The sequence below is a fragment of the Procambarus clarkii genome, chromosome 12 (assembly GCF_040958095.1).
Source record: "Procambarus clarkii isolate CNS0578487 chromosome 12, FALCON_Pclarkii_2.0, whole genome shotgun sequence".
Taxonomy (NCBI): Eukaryota; Metazoa; Arthropoda; class Malacostraca; order Decapoda; family Cambaridae; genus Procambarus; species Procambarus clarkii.
The window spans coordinates 44740349-44755223 of NC_091161.1; the positions used below are offsets into that span (position 1 = coordinate 44740349).

Sequence of the window (14875 nt, forward strand, 5' to 3'; positions counted from 1 at the left end):
TTTTTTTCTCTAAATGTTTTGTATGCTATTATGCGAGATGTTTTCATAATATAATTTTGAACATTCAACATTGATGACATTTTTCTTTTGAATAAATATTTGTACAGTTTTCTTGATTGTATAAACCTTTACAGCTATTTGATCCAAAAAGCAAGTATTATCTAATGAAATATTCTACATTTCATTAGTTAAGTCTTGTAGACAATTATTATTAGTATTTGTCTCCGTTATAAATTGTTGTGTTCTTTATAAATCTTAGTAATATATTTCTGACATAATTTTAAATGCATGAGCTTTTATTTATTACTAAAGCAAATATTGATAAGAGATGCCAAAAACACTTGGACTATCGGATACATAAATAATTCGAGTAACTACATAGCAATCAGTATAGAGTAACCAGAATAGAGCACACAGGTATAGTGTTAACTCTGTTGTCAACAGATGGCACTCAATATCAGATAAGCAATTGGAATAATCTAACTTTTGTAGGAATATAAAGCAATTTAATTGTCAAAGACACAAGAGAATGGAAAAAAGTTACAATATGTAAACCACTGGTATTATTCATAAATAGTATGATAATATTGTGCTTATTATATTATAAAATGTGCTAGACATAAAATATACTCTACAATATTTCCTGTGAAGCAACAAGTGTAAAAGCAAACATACAAAACTACGTCTCCACATGCGTTCACCAGCAGGAAAGTTAGTGTCCGTGTATAACTTTGTAAACATTACAAACAAATCCTGTGGATTTTTTTTTTTTAAGATTTAGCAAAATGTCTTTGCATAGGAAAAGTAAATATATTATAAATTTATTTATAATTATACTGTTTTATCATACTGTACATATAGCAACAGCAGAGAGGGATGGTTTATTATAAATACAGCCACAGTATTAAGATGTTTCACTACAGAACCTTATTACAAATATGACCACAGAATTTGGGATGTTTAATTATAAACATAACCACAGAACTGATGGATGTCTTATTATAAATATAACCACAGCACAAGAGTCAGGTACAGTGGACCCTCATGTGGTTTGTTATTTGCAAACATATATGTATGTGATTTTTACAAGAACTTACTGATCCAATGTACCATGCACATTGTTATTTTTAAATCCCCTATACATTCATGTAAATATGTAAATAAATAAATTCTGAGCATTAAGAACACTGATATTTTATCTTATTTGGAGAGCCTTTTGAGCTTAAGAGCAAATTACCTAAGAAAAAATTCATAATTACTATACAGTATAAAGATTATTTATTTTAAATGCTTTCTCAACATTTACAATGGCTCACATAGGAGAAACAGTATGTAATGTTTTAAAACTGAAAATATATATTAAACTTTTTTATATTAGAACCTGATAATAAAAATAATTAATTTGAAAATCTTAAAATGTTTTCTTGCCAAACAATAGTATTAAAAACAATACTGTACCACATACACAATGAATTAATAAATACTGAGATTTTAAAATTAATGATACACCAAATTTAATTTAAATACACATTTCCTTTGTTACCATAGTGCATGAGATGTTAATAATGCATGACATATTGATAATACATGTAGTCATTCACATGAGTGTGCTGAAGACAGTCTTACCCATCTACATGTAGTATTTCTTACACCATAATGTGTTTCATAATACTGCTGACAACATGTATGCAGTATATCTGACACTGTGTGTGGATGCTGACACTGCAGGTATTATTCAACACCACTGGGTCCTGGCACTGCAGGTATTATTCAATGCCACTGGTTTCTGGCACTGCATGTATTATTCTTCTGGTGACCGTAGGAGCTGTGAAAGAAAAGATTAAGAGATTACCAAGTCGTTTTAAGTCAACAAATACCAAATACAGAATCTTTGAAATTTAGTAAAGATTTCCCAAATAGGATTTTTTTTAATAATTCCAATACTATAATGGTTCTTTCCCCAAATAAAACAAAGATATACAGTATAGGTAAAATATATCAGCCAGCAGACTGCTAACAGGTACAAATCCCTGCACACAGGAATCTTAGCAGATACAGTATATGGAAAATGGCAAACATAATTCCAATCTACAAAAATGGTATCCGAGAAGACCCTCTAAATTATAGACCCATATCATTAACAAGTATGGTAGTTAAAACATTAGAAAAAAATAGCTAACATCAAATGGGTTGATCCATTGTTGTTAACACAACAATGGGTAGAACACCTGGAGAGTACAATAATGACATAAAAATGGACAGACGGTATGGTTTTCGAACAGGAAGATCCTGTGTAACAAATCTACTTCGTTTTTATGAATCACAGAGATTCTACAGGAAAGAGATGGTTGGCCAACTGTCTATCTGGACCTAAAAGACCAGCATTGATGTAATGAAATGCCATTTTCTGGGTGAGACCAGAGGCTCCCTGGAGCTATCCGGGCTGATATGAGTGTATTAGACCGTGGCATCAGTCAAGTGAATGGAGTTCTTAGGCCTAACAGGGACCACAAACCAGAACCTAGGCCCCCCCTCAGAGAGGCACGAGGAGCAATGGCCTATAGAAAGCCTCGTGAGGTTGGAAGCATTCTACGTCTGCCATCGACCGAGACAGGCACCCAAGAAAGGTAGGTACCCCAAAACAACCCTATCTGGTTAAAAAATTGCTACTGAAAGCCAAACTGTTGAGAACTCTCCAAACTAAAAACTAACAAATGAGCATGATGTCACAACCATCTCCGTGCCGCTGTCAGTGCAGCTCCCCCTTCCGCAGAAGGGGGAATGGGGAGCTCCAGACCTCCCACACCAGCTATCATCCCCAAGTTCAGAGGCTGGATGTCAAAAACTGCAAAAAACCTCTGACCAGAGAAAGGGAGGGTTGCTGGGAAGACTCCGGGTCTAGCCCAAAAAATGACGTTTCATTACATTCAACGCTGGTTTTCTGGGGGAGCCCCTTTGGCTCCCCGGAGCTACTTAACCAAAGATAAAAACAAGAGGGTCTTTCCCGGGAGATGGTCACCACTTGCTCCAGGGACACCATCCAAGCGCCCAGTTCCAAGAAAAGCCGGACCTGGGACAAAGAAGTCATCCGAAAGCAGGAGCAATAGACCCAGGGGTTCAGATGGAACAAGTCCACAATGTACCGCAAGTCCGCACAGTCTCTTTTCAGAACCGTTAACAGGTGGGAAACCAACCTGAGGGATGAGGACTTTTGTCCACACCCAAGCAAACCAACTCCAAGGTGACCCAACAGAGAGAAAGCCTGCCCTGCCATCTCCGAGCCCCCCGAAGAAGGAGGGGCCACCCAATGCCACTGCAAGCCGCATGAAGCGACCTGAAAAGCCGACAAATCGTTGGACCAGGCGCGAGCAAACTGCACAAACCTCTCCCTTCCAATTGCTTCGTCAATAGGATGACCAACAAAAGAGCTGAAAAGCCGATAGATGAGCAGAGCGATTACCGCGCCAACCAGACGTCGTCGGCCCGGAAGGCTATTCCGACTCTGAAATTGGCACCACTGGCATACCACGATAAGAGGAACCTCAAGCCCTGGGCATGACCCTTTTGGGAAGAAACCCCACGGGCCCCCCCTAAGAACCAAAAAGTCCAACATGGGACGACAACTAGAAACCTCCGTTTGCAGAAACTGCACCATCGCATACTCTGCAAACGGAAAGGACAAAATGGGCATAGAAAACCTAAGAGCCAGAGCTCAAGTGGATTCTAAGGATTGAGCGAGCACCACCTGATGGCACCCAAAACGAGAAGCAAAAAACAGAGACTCTGCCTCCCTTAGGATTGGCACAAACAGCTTCAACAAGGCAGCCGACGCCCACACCACTGCGACCAATGCACCAGAACTAGGATCAGCAACCAACGCCTCCATGTCCTCCTTAAGCCAGTCCGAAGACAGCTTGAGAAGGGAAAAGAAACGCAAGACTGAAGCCTAATGGTCACGGATGAGTAAGTCCTCAGCAACCAGGGCAGCCGAAAGGGAGGGAACCTGTACGCAAAGCTACACAGGCCGACATCCCAAACAAGGGCAGGGACGAACAAACAAGCAGTGAAGCGTTCAATCTCGCCCCCCGGGTAAACCTGAACAACCGTCAGGGCCTCTCACCACTCAAGCATGTGGGACCGACAGAACGTATGCCATGCCCCTATTGAAAATACAGACTATTCTGCCAAAGAGGACGACTCTGGAACCTCGTAACGCACCCAGTAAGGAAAGGAAAACCCAATCACAAATGAGGCAGGATCCATTATCGAGGCACAATCCAGGTCGTGCAGGAGATGGCCTCGAGCCGCAATGGCCTCCCACACCTAATGGGGCGCGATGCCGAAATCCTCTAGAAGTGAGAGACAGAAGTACCAGAGGGATCCCAGGGAGGGGTTGATGCTCTATCAAAATCGTATAGGGAGGGAGGGGATAAGAAAACCCCACCCCCCTGCAACAACAAGCCTCGCTTATAGGGTACCAACACCCAAGCGGGGTCAAATGGAGCCCAAGCCCCCCAAGTAAACCCCTCCCTTGCCTCGGGAACCTCCACATTAGGACCCAGGGCCGAGTCGTCTTGCAAACCTTGTGCCTCAAGAGATAAGGCAGAGTCCACCGGAAAAGTTGGAACAAACAGGGTCCATTGGTCACACCCAGACGCACCGGCTGGAGAAAAAGGCTCGAATGCCTCCGTCATCACACCAAAAGGAGCATCCCCTGAAACTGCCCGAATCTCACCACCAACTAAACCCTGCCCCGACTCTGAAACCCTTAGACACTTCAGAACTGGGTGCAGAGGGTCGAAGAACAGCAGAAGGACAAGGGAGGCACGGATGAAACAAAATTGAGGTGATAACAACCCCAAGTTCAAGTCCCTATATGCAAAACCGTGCAGGCTCAGGGCATCCGGGTTAGTAACCAACCCAGCGCACTGCAGCAACCTAAAACACGCATGCAACGCCAAAGCTGCCTGCACCCGTGTATCAAGATCAGTGGATTGGATGAACTGGAGTACAAGCAAGGAACACCACTCGCAGGACTCCGGGTCAAAGGTGTTACAGACCCAACAGGCAGCATGAGGGAGGCACAAATTGGTGATTGTCACCCTGAGACAAGGGAACAGAGCAACCCTCAAACTCACATGAAGTGAGATGGGACCCAGAGGATGCATCCATCGGACCACAGAGCCCTAAAGGGGATTTCCAGGGCCCTTAGATGCTCTGCTAAGGGAAGCCCAGGCAAGATACTGATAACCGGCACCCCAAACTATCCAGCGAACTACTAACAGTTGAACCCTCGGGACGTGTACACTCACAGGGACCTAGTAGGACCACCAATTTATATAGAAGGGGTACCAACACCAAGGGGCAGACCCCCACCAGGCAGGAAACAAAAATAAAAGAAAACTCCCGCATGAGGGACAACAACCCAGGTGGAACATAGCCGATCGCTATAATCTGGTGAAAACTAGCTGCACAGTACCTTGTGCCCCTACCAGTGACAAAACAAGTGGTGCAAGAAACACCCCAGCTGACACCAAGGGCGGGCAATTACCGAGAAGCAAAAGATTCCACAGAGGCAGACCCCAAGCGACTTGTGGAAGATAACCCCAAGCCACAAGGGCAATACCTACTGGGCACCTAGGGAAAGGAACCCTAGGCATATGCAGCCCTGAGTACTTGTGATATTACTCCTGGTTAACACACCACCACAGGACAGGACCACACCACAAGGCACAGCACTGTTAATGACTTAAGCACCATCAGGGCATTAGTCAATGGAGTTCAGCCTACCGGGGACCACAAACCAGAACCTGGCCCCCTCAGAGAGGTACAGGGAGGAATGGCCCTGGAAAACACCCCATGGTTGGGGGTTTTCCTTATCTGCCATCCAATAGAGTTAGGCACCCAGAGAAGTAGGCATAACAAAACAGACCCCACATGGTAAGAAAACTGCAACCAAAAACCGGAGAGGCAAAACACCCACCAGTCCCAAGTTAACAAGGGAAACAAGCAAACATCACACTTTGCCGTCGCACCTCTCGTAAGCGCAACCCATCCCCTCCCCACTAGGGTGATGGGGAAGCCCCGGACCCCTTGTGCCGGCTACCTAGCAATCCAGTTCGGAAGCTAAGCATCCAAACAATGCGAAAAAAAAGTCGGCAGGAGGGAGGGAGGGAGGGTGACTGGGAGCCTCCAGGGATCACTGAGAACTTTTCGACCTCCAAAAGCACTGCGCCCGAATATTGACCCAAGAAATGGCAAACACGGCAGCTAAAGCAGCAAACTTCCTAACGTCATGGGCGTGCGGACAGATAGCAGGTTGGCTAGACTTAACCACCATGCTGTACGGCCATAATAAATGACAATTCTGTGGTGCGCCGAAAATAAATTCTGTGCAAAAAAATTATTTTCTCTTTTATTGTTAAATTGTAGCCTCTGATCATGGTAAAATAAAATTAAATATTGTATGTGACATACTATAGCCATGATGGAGCTGAGAAGTTGAGCAAATTATGGGCGCTGAGCGATGAAGCCCTCAGGGTCACTAGCAGACGCCACCTCACTCCTTCTTTCACCAACACCTCACTCGGCAACAATCCTTCTCCCAACATACTCCTTTTGCTGTTACTACACTATATACACACATCATATACAGTATAAGAATCTACATTTGTTTTCACCATAGCGAACCACTAAGCTGGTATGCTGAGTCCAGACAATAACAGGTTGCCACACAGAATTAGCAGACGATGCTACCTCCCTCACCAAGATTACTCCTCCCACCATACTGCAAACAGGGCTAATTATCACCACAATCCTATTATCAGAATCCTGGTCACTAAATCCTGTAAATTAATAATTTTCCACAAGTTTATTCTGTAAAGGAACATGAGAAGTCATTTCAAGATTCTAAGATGGACCAAACAATGGTAGGATGCTGTGGCTACCTGCATAGTGCTGTGAACATCTTGAACAGAACATGAGAACATAAGAATAACGGTAATTGCAGAAGGCCTATTGGCCCATATGAGGCAGCTCCTATTTATAACCTCATACTCATATACATGTCCAACCTATCCCACAACAGCATTGTGTTCACTGATATCTGGAAATTGTACACAGTCTTTATCACAGTCAGGCTCCTCTCTAATACTATCATGGCTAAATAATACCAGTTACATATATGTTTTGACAATTTTAGACGATGCCGTGGTCACAAGCTGAACAGCGATGCTGTTAGCTCATGCTCTACTCACCTAATTGTGCTTGCAGGGGTCGAGCTCTGGCTCTTTGGTCCCGCCTCTCAACCATCAATCAACAGGTGTACAGGTTCCTGAGCCTATTGGGCTCTATCATATCTACACTTGAAACTGTGTATGGAGTCAGCCTCCACCACCTCACTTCCTAATGCATTCCATTTGTCAACCATTCTGACACTAAAAATGTTTTAATATCTCTGTGGCTCATTTGGGCACTTAGTTTCCACCTGTGTCCCCTAGTGTTAAATACCCTGTCTTTATCTACCCTATCAATTCCCTTGAGAATCTTGAATATGGTGATCATGTCCCCCCTAACTCTTGTGTCTTCCAGCGAAGTGAGGTTTAATTCCCATAGCCTCTACTCTTAACTCATACCTCTCAGCTTGGGTACTAGTCTGGTGGCAAACTGTGTGCCATCCTTGGTTGATAACTCAGTACTGAGGCTCTCACACTTTAAGAATGTTGCCAACGATTTTCTTTAAAAATGAGGTCTGTTTAAAGGAGTCCTGAGACACAGGATACCTGGTTGATACCTGGTTGATGGGGTTCTGGGAGTTCTTCTACTCCCCAAGCCCGGCCCGAGGCCAGGCTCGACTTGTGAGAGTTTGGTCCACCAGGCTGTTGCTTGGAGCGGCCCGCAGGCCCACATACCCACCACAGCCCGGTTGGTCCGGCACTCCTTGGAGGAATAAATCTAGTTTCCTCTTGAAAATGTCCACGGTTGTTCCGGCAATATTTCTTATGCTTGCTGGGAGGACGTTGAACAACCGCGGACCTCTGATGTTTATACAGTGTTCTCTGATTGTGCCTATGGCACCTCTGCTCTTCATTGGTTCTATTCTACATTTTCTTCCATGTCGTTCACTCCAGTACGTTGTTATTTTACTGTGTAGATTTGGTACTTGGCCCTCCAGTATCTTCCAGGTGTATATTATTTGATATCTCTCTCGTCTTCTTTCGAGTGAGTACATTTGGAGGGCTTTGAGACGATCCCAATAATTTAGGTGCTTTATTGCATCTATGCGTGCCGTATATGTTCTCTGTATTCCCTCTATTTCAGCAATCTCTCCTGCTCTGAAGGGGGAAGTGAGTACTGAGAAGTACTCAAGACGGGACAACACAAGTGACTTGAAGAGTACAACCATTGTGATGGGATCCCTGGATTTGAAAGTTCTCGTAATCCATCCTATCATTTTTCTGGCTGTCGCAATATTTGCTTGGTTATGCTCCTTAAACGTTAGGTCGTCAGACATTATTATTCCCAAATCCTTTACATGCTGTTTTCCTACTAAGGGTACATTTGATTGTGTTTTGTACTCTGTATTATGTTTAAGGTCCTCATTTTTACCGTACCTGAGTACCTGGAATTTATCACTGTTAAACATCATGTTATTTTCTGATGCCCAGTCGAAAACTTTATTAATATCAGCTTGAAGTTTTTCAATGTCCTCAGCCGAGGTAATTTTCATACTGATTTTTGTGTCATCTGCAAAGGATGATACGAAGCTGTGACTTGTATTTTTGTCTATATCTGATATGAGAATAAGGAAAAGCAGCGGTGCAAGGACTGTACCCTGAGGTACAGAGCTTTTCACTGCACTTGGACTAGATTTTATATGGTTGACAGTTACTCGCTGAGTCCTGTTTGACAGAAAACTGAGTATCCAGCGTCCTACTTTACCGGTTATTCCCATTGACTTCATTTTGTGTGCTATCACGCCATGGTCACATTTATCGAAAGCCTTTGCGAAGTCCGTGTATATCACATCAGCATTCTGTTTCTCTTCTAATGCCTCAGTGACTTTGTCGTAGTGCTCAAGTAGCTGTGAGAGGCACGATCTTCCCGCTCGAAATCCATGTTGGCCTGGGTTGTGTAGGTCATTGGTCTCCATGAAATTGGTGACCTGACTCCTAATCACTCTCTCAAATACTTTTATGATGTGCGATGTTAGTGCAACTGGTCTATAATTTTTTGCCAATGCTTTGCTCCCTCCCTTGTGTAGAGGGGCTATGTCTGCTACTTTAAGTGCATCTGGTATCTCCCCCGTGTCCAAGTTCTTCCTCCACACTATACTGAGTGCCTGTGCTACCGGCACTTTGCATTTCTTTATAAATATTGAATTCCATGAGTCTGGACCTGGGGCCGAGTGCATGGGCATGTTTTCAATTTCTCTTTCAAAATTTAGTGCGCTCGTGTTGATATCAGTTATATTTACAGGGGTTTGAATATCCCGCATAAAGAAATTGTCTGGATCTTCCACTTTCATGTTGTTTATTGGAGTGCTAAACATGTCCTCATACTGCTTTTTTAGGATTTCACTAACTTCTTTGTCATCCTCCGTATATGAACCTTCACTTGTACGAATAGGTCCAATACTGGCAGTGGTTTTTGCTTTTGATTTCGCATATGTGAAGAAGTATTTTGGATTTTTCTTTATTTCCTGAATTGCTTTCTGTTCTAACTGCCTTTCTTCAGTCTCATATGAGTGTTTCAATTTCCGCTCGATTTCTTCAATCTCCCTATTTAAATTATTCGTTCTTTGACGGGAAATTCCTGTCTGCATAAGCAGTTCCGTTATTTTTTTCCTGCGTTTATAGTGTCTGCGTTCTCTTTCTACGTTAGATCTCTTTCTGGCTTTCCTCAAAGGAACATGTTTCAGACAGACTTGATACGCTTCCGAAGTCAGTTTTTCTATTCCTTCTGTAGGAAGGAATCTAAGGAGGAAGGAATCCTTCTGTAGGAAGGAACCCCCCGATCTAACCCCCAATCTGATGCTCTGTGTACCCCTAATCTAATGCCTCAAGGCACTCTGTGCAGTGCGGTGGTTAACCCTTAAACTGCACAACACGTTATGACATGTTGAGTAACTGACGCAAACGTGCGCATCCACATGTTTGCGGGTGCGCAATATGACGTTTTGGAGTACTACCCGCTATTTAAACTGGAGTTTAAATAAAAATAATAAAACTCCATAAAAAATATGGCGTACTATTTAAACGGCCGCAGATACAAGGGGTTCACATCACCTTCCGCAGGGCTCTTGTAAACAGACGCCATTTAAAAAAAAAATTGTCGGCAACATTCCCGGGTGTGAGGGCCTCAGTACTGAGTGAGCCACCAAGGCTGGCACAAGCAGCATGAGCTCACAACACTGTTGTTCAGCTTGTGACCACAGTTTCACCTAAAAATGTAAAAAATATATGTAACTGGTATTATTTAGCAATGATAGTATTACAGAAGACCCCCTGACTGTGATAAAAATTACCAGGATTCTGACAATAGCAGGATTGGTGTGATAATTTGTGCTGTGCTGTGAGATGAGTAAAGTTGTGGGTGGGAGGTCTGAAGCATCGACTGCCGAATCTGTGTGGCCACCTGTTGCTGTCTGCACTTACTATATCAGCATAGTGGTTTACTATGGTAAACAAAACATGCAGATACTTATATATAACGTCTGTATATAGTGAATAAAAGCAAAAACAGTATAGTGGGAGGAGAATTTTGGTGAAGGAGTGAGTGGCAGCCAGTGGCTGGCTGGTGTGCCGGCCACTCCTTGCTGCGTTTTGACTCAGCTTACCAACTTAGTGGTTTGTTATGGTAAACACATATGTAGATACAGTATCGACTCTATTTAACAGTCTCTTATTTACCAATCTGCCAGTTCCATTGACCGGTTTGTGAGATCCGGTATCTGGAACCTCATATACCGGTCTGGCGGTCGATATTGGGTTTGTTTCGGTATCGGCGGGCCCTCACATGGCAACGGGCCACCAACCTTGAAGGTATTGAGGGAGGGATGGGAGGTAGTGATTGATGGAAGGAGGCATTGAGGGGAAGAGGCAGGGAGGGATAGAAGCAGTGAGGGAGGGAGAGTGTTGGTGGTGGTGAGGGAGGAAGAGTGGTGGTGGTGAGGGAGGAAGTGTGTTGGTGGTGGTAGTGAGGGTGTTGGTGGTGGTGAGGGAGGAAGTGTGTTGGTGGTGGTAGTGAGGGAGGGAGTGTGTTGGTGGTGGTGGTGGTAGTGAGGGTGTTGGTGGTAGTGAGGGAGGCGGAGGGAAGGATTGCTGATAAGGCAATGGTTGCTAAACCTCTCACTCGTACTGTATTAAAAGTTTTAATCTTAGCAGTAAAATATTTATGCCAAAATATGTTAATTTTTGTGTATTACTATACATTATTAATCATTAACATGTTTTATTGTTCCCTGTTTATTAATTAAACTTATATAGTTTTAGGAATTATGCACAGTTGGCATTTTTGAGCAGGGGCTGACAGACATGTACGCCTCTACATCTAGCCTCGACCCTATTAGTAACTCCCTTGACCCTGTTAGTAGCTACCTCCTCCAAAGCCTGCTGTTCTCATGTTATGAGGAAGGCAGAGAGGCAGTGAGGGAGGGATGGAAGACATTGAGAGAGGGATGGAAGGCACTGAGGGAGGGATGGGAGGCAGTGATGGAGGGAGGCATTGATGGGGAGAAGCAGGGAGGGATGGAAGGTGCTGAGGGAGGGATGGGAGGCAGTGATGGAGGGAGGCATTGATGGGGAGAAGCAGGGAGGGATAGAAGCAGTGAGGGAGGGAGGGTGGTGGTGGTGGTGGCGGTGAGGGAAGAGTGGGGGGTGAGGGAAGAGTGGGGGGGGGGGGTGAGGGAAGAGTGGGGGGGTGAGGGAAGAGTGGGGTGTGAGGGAAGAGTGGGGGGGGGGTGTGAGGGAAGAGTGGGGTGTGAGGGAAGAGTGGGGGGGGGGTGTGAGGGAAGAGTGGGGTGTGAGGGAAGAGTGGGGTGTGAGGGAAGAGTGGGGGGGGAGTGAGGGAAGAGTGGGGGGGGTGAGGGAAGAGTGGGGGGGGGTGAGGGAAGAGTGGGGGGGGTGAGGGAAGAGTGGGGGGGGTGAGGGAAGAATGGGGGGGGGTGAGGGAAGAATGGGGGGGGGTGAGGGAAGAATGGGGGGGGGGTGAGGGAAGAGTGGGGGGGTGAGGGAAGAGTGGGGGGGTGAGGGAAGAGTGGGGGGGTGAGGGAAGAGTGGGGGGGGGTGAGGGAAGAGTGGGGGGGGGTGAGGGAAGAATGGGGGGGGGGTGAGGGAAGAATGGGGGGGGTGAGGGAAGAATGGGGGGGGGTGAGGGAAGAGTGGGGGGTGAGGGAAGAGTGGGGGTGAGGGAAGAGTGGGGGTGAGGGAGGGAGGTGTTTGGTTACTATGGTTCACTTGTTGTGTGGTCCACTTGTGTGATCCAACTTGTCATATGAAGGAATTATTAATTGTAATCTGTGATAGAATGGGCCCTAACACAGGAACTAACTTGCAACGCAATTACACAATGAACTGTATTTCATTTTAGTTACATAAAATATATCTTACCAGAATGTTACTTGAAATATTACCAACACTTCACCAACTTCATAAATACCAGAGCCCTGCATTTAACGATCTGGGTACAGCCCCATATAGGTCTTTAAATCGAATGGACACTGTATTTATATATAACATGTATATATAGTATAATAACAGCAAAAGGAATGTTGGGAGAAGCCATTTTGATGAGGGAGGTGGCATCATGTGCATGACTTGTCATGCTGTGTAAGGGAGGCCACTATGCTCTTTAGGCACTATACCAGCTTAGTTGATCAGTTATAATGAACAAAAATGTAGAGACATATATAATGTGTGTATATAGTGTAATAACACCACAAACAGTATATACTTGAAGAAGGAATGTTAGTGCATCTTGCCTTGAACCAGTGAGGGAGGGAGGGATGGAGGGGGGAGGGAGGGACGGAGGGGGGAGGGAGCATCAGTTGGGTGTGGCAACATTTTACTGTCTGCCGTCACCATACAAGATTAGTGATTCGCTATGGTGAACACAAATGTAGATACAGTGGTACCTTGGTTTAAGAGTTTAATCCATTCCTGGAGACAGCCCGTATTCCAAAAACTCATAATCCAAAGCTAATTTCCCCATAAGAAATAATGGGAAATGAATTAATCCGTTCCTGACTACCCAAAATCCTCACTTCAAACTAAATTTTCTGGGGGGAGCCCCGTCGGCTCCCCGGAGCTATCCCAGGCTGATATGCTAATGTCAGACTTTGGCATCAGTCATGTGTATGGAGTTCTTAGGCCTACCGGGGACCACGGCCAGAACCGGGCCCCCTCAGAGAGGCAAGGGGAGCAATGGCCTATAGAAGCCCCCGTGTAGTTGGAAGCATTCTATGTCTGCCATCGACCGGAACAGGCACCCAGAAAGGTAAGCGCCCCAAAACAAACCCCTATTCTGGTTAAAATTGCTACCTAAAACCGAACTAGTGGATAGAACTCCCCAACCGAAAACAAGCAAACTAGTGTGACGTCACACACTGCCGCGCCGCTGTCTGCGCAGCTCCCCCCTCCCCGGGAGGGGGAAGGGGGAGCCCCAGACCCCCTGCGCCGGCTACCCACACCTCAGTTCTTGAGGCTGATGCTATAGGCGATGGTCGTGTGCTCTGGCTCCGGTGTCGCTACTGCACTGTGCTTTGCGTGTGGTGTTAGTTTTGTGGGTGCGAGAGCCGGGAGTTATCTTCAGTACTCGGGCTGCATGCGCCTAGGGCTGCCTTCCCTAGGTGCCCTGTAAGTACTGCCCTTGGGGCTTGGGGCCACCTTCCACAGGCTCCTCGGGGTCTGCCTCTGCTGGTCCGTTTTACCTTTCGTTTTTTCGGCCGCCTGTTGGGCTCTTGGGTGTTCTGTTCTCCCTTGTTACCGGCAGGTAAGAGGCAGTTTGCACTGGTAGGGGCGCAGGGTGCTGCTCAGCTTGTATTTCCCGACATCGCGGCCGGCTCTGTTCCTTGGGGTTCGCTGTCCTCTTGCGGGGTTTTGTTTTTCTTTTTGTTTTTGCCTGGTGGGGGGTTCTGTCATTTTATTCAGTTTGTTTTTGCCCTTCCACTGTTCTCCTCGGTGGCGCCCCCTGCTAGGTCCCCGTGAGTATACACGTCCCTGGGGTTCAGCTTTAGAAGTTTGCTTGGTAGTTTCGGGTTCTTGGTGAACTGGAGGAAGTCCCATCTGGTTCCCTCTCAGGTTCGGACTTAGCTGGGTCTCGTGTGGGACTCGAACCGCCTCCTTGTCTCTCCCTCCGGAGTCTCTCCTGCGGCTGCGGTCCCGCCTTCGTCTGTTTCTGGAGGGCCCTCGGGTCACCCGGCGGTTGCTCGAGGGGCTGTGCGGGAGCCTGAACTTCGCGATGGTGGTCTACCCGCCGGGTCGGGTTTGGCTTCGACGGCTGTTCTGGTTCCTTCGGGGTTCCCCCTTCCGCCTCTCTCGCGATCGCAGAGTTCGACCCCCGGGGGACTTGCGTCGGTTGCTGCGTCACCGGCTTCCTCTTCGGGTTTTTCGGGGTTCAGTGCCTTGGCGCCTACCCGAGCCCTCGCTCGATGTGTACACGGATGCGTCGTCTCTCGGCTGGGGTTTTGTGACCAGTGCTCACCAGGCCGGCCAGGGGCGTTGGGATCCGTCCTTCCGTCGAGCTCACAGTACGGTGCGGGAGTTCGCGGCAGTGTGGTTTGCTCTGGGGAGGATTCGGGTGGCCCGCGGATCGACGATTCGGCTCCATTCGGACTGCTCTCCGGTGGTTTATTGCCTGAACCGCGGGGGTTCGATGC

General features: G+C 46.3%; 1 long non-coding RNA gene across 1 annotated transcript in view; it reads right to left on the reverse strand.

Annotated features, from left to right (window-relative positions):
• Positions 1 to 484: 484 nt before the first annotated feature.
• The window catches only part of LOC138363914 (uncharacterized), a 55750-nt gene continuing 41359 nt past the window's right edge, over positions 485 to 14875 (reverse strand). Inside the window, exon 4 of the long non-coding RNA XR_011228262.1 lies at positions 485 to 1825. This is a non-coding gene — a long non-coding RNA (uncharacterized lncRNA). The remainder of the gene's footprint in view (positions 1826 to 14875) is intronic.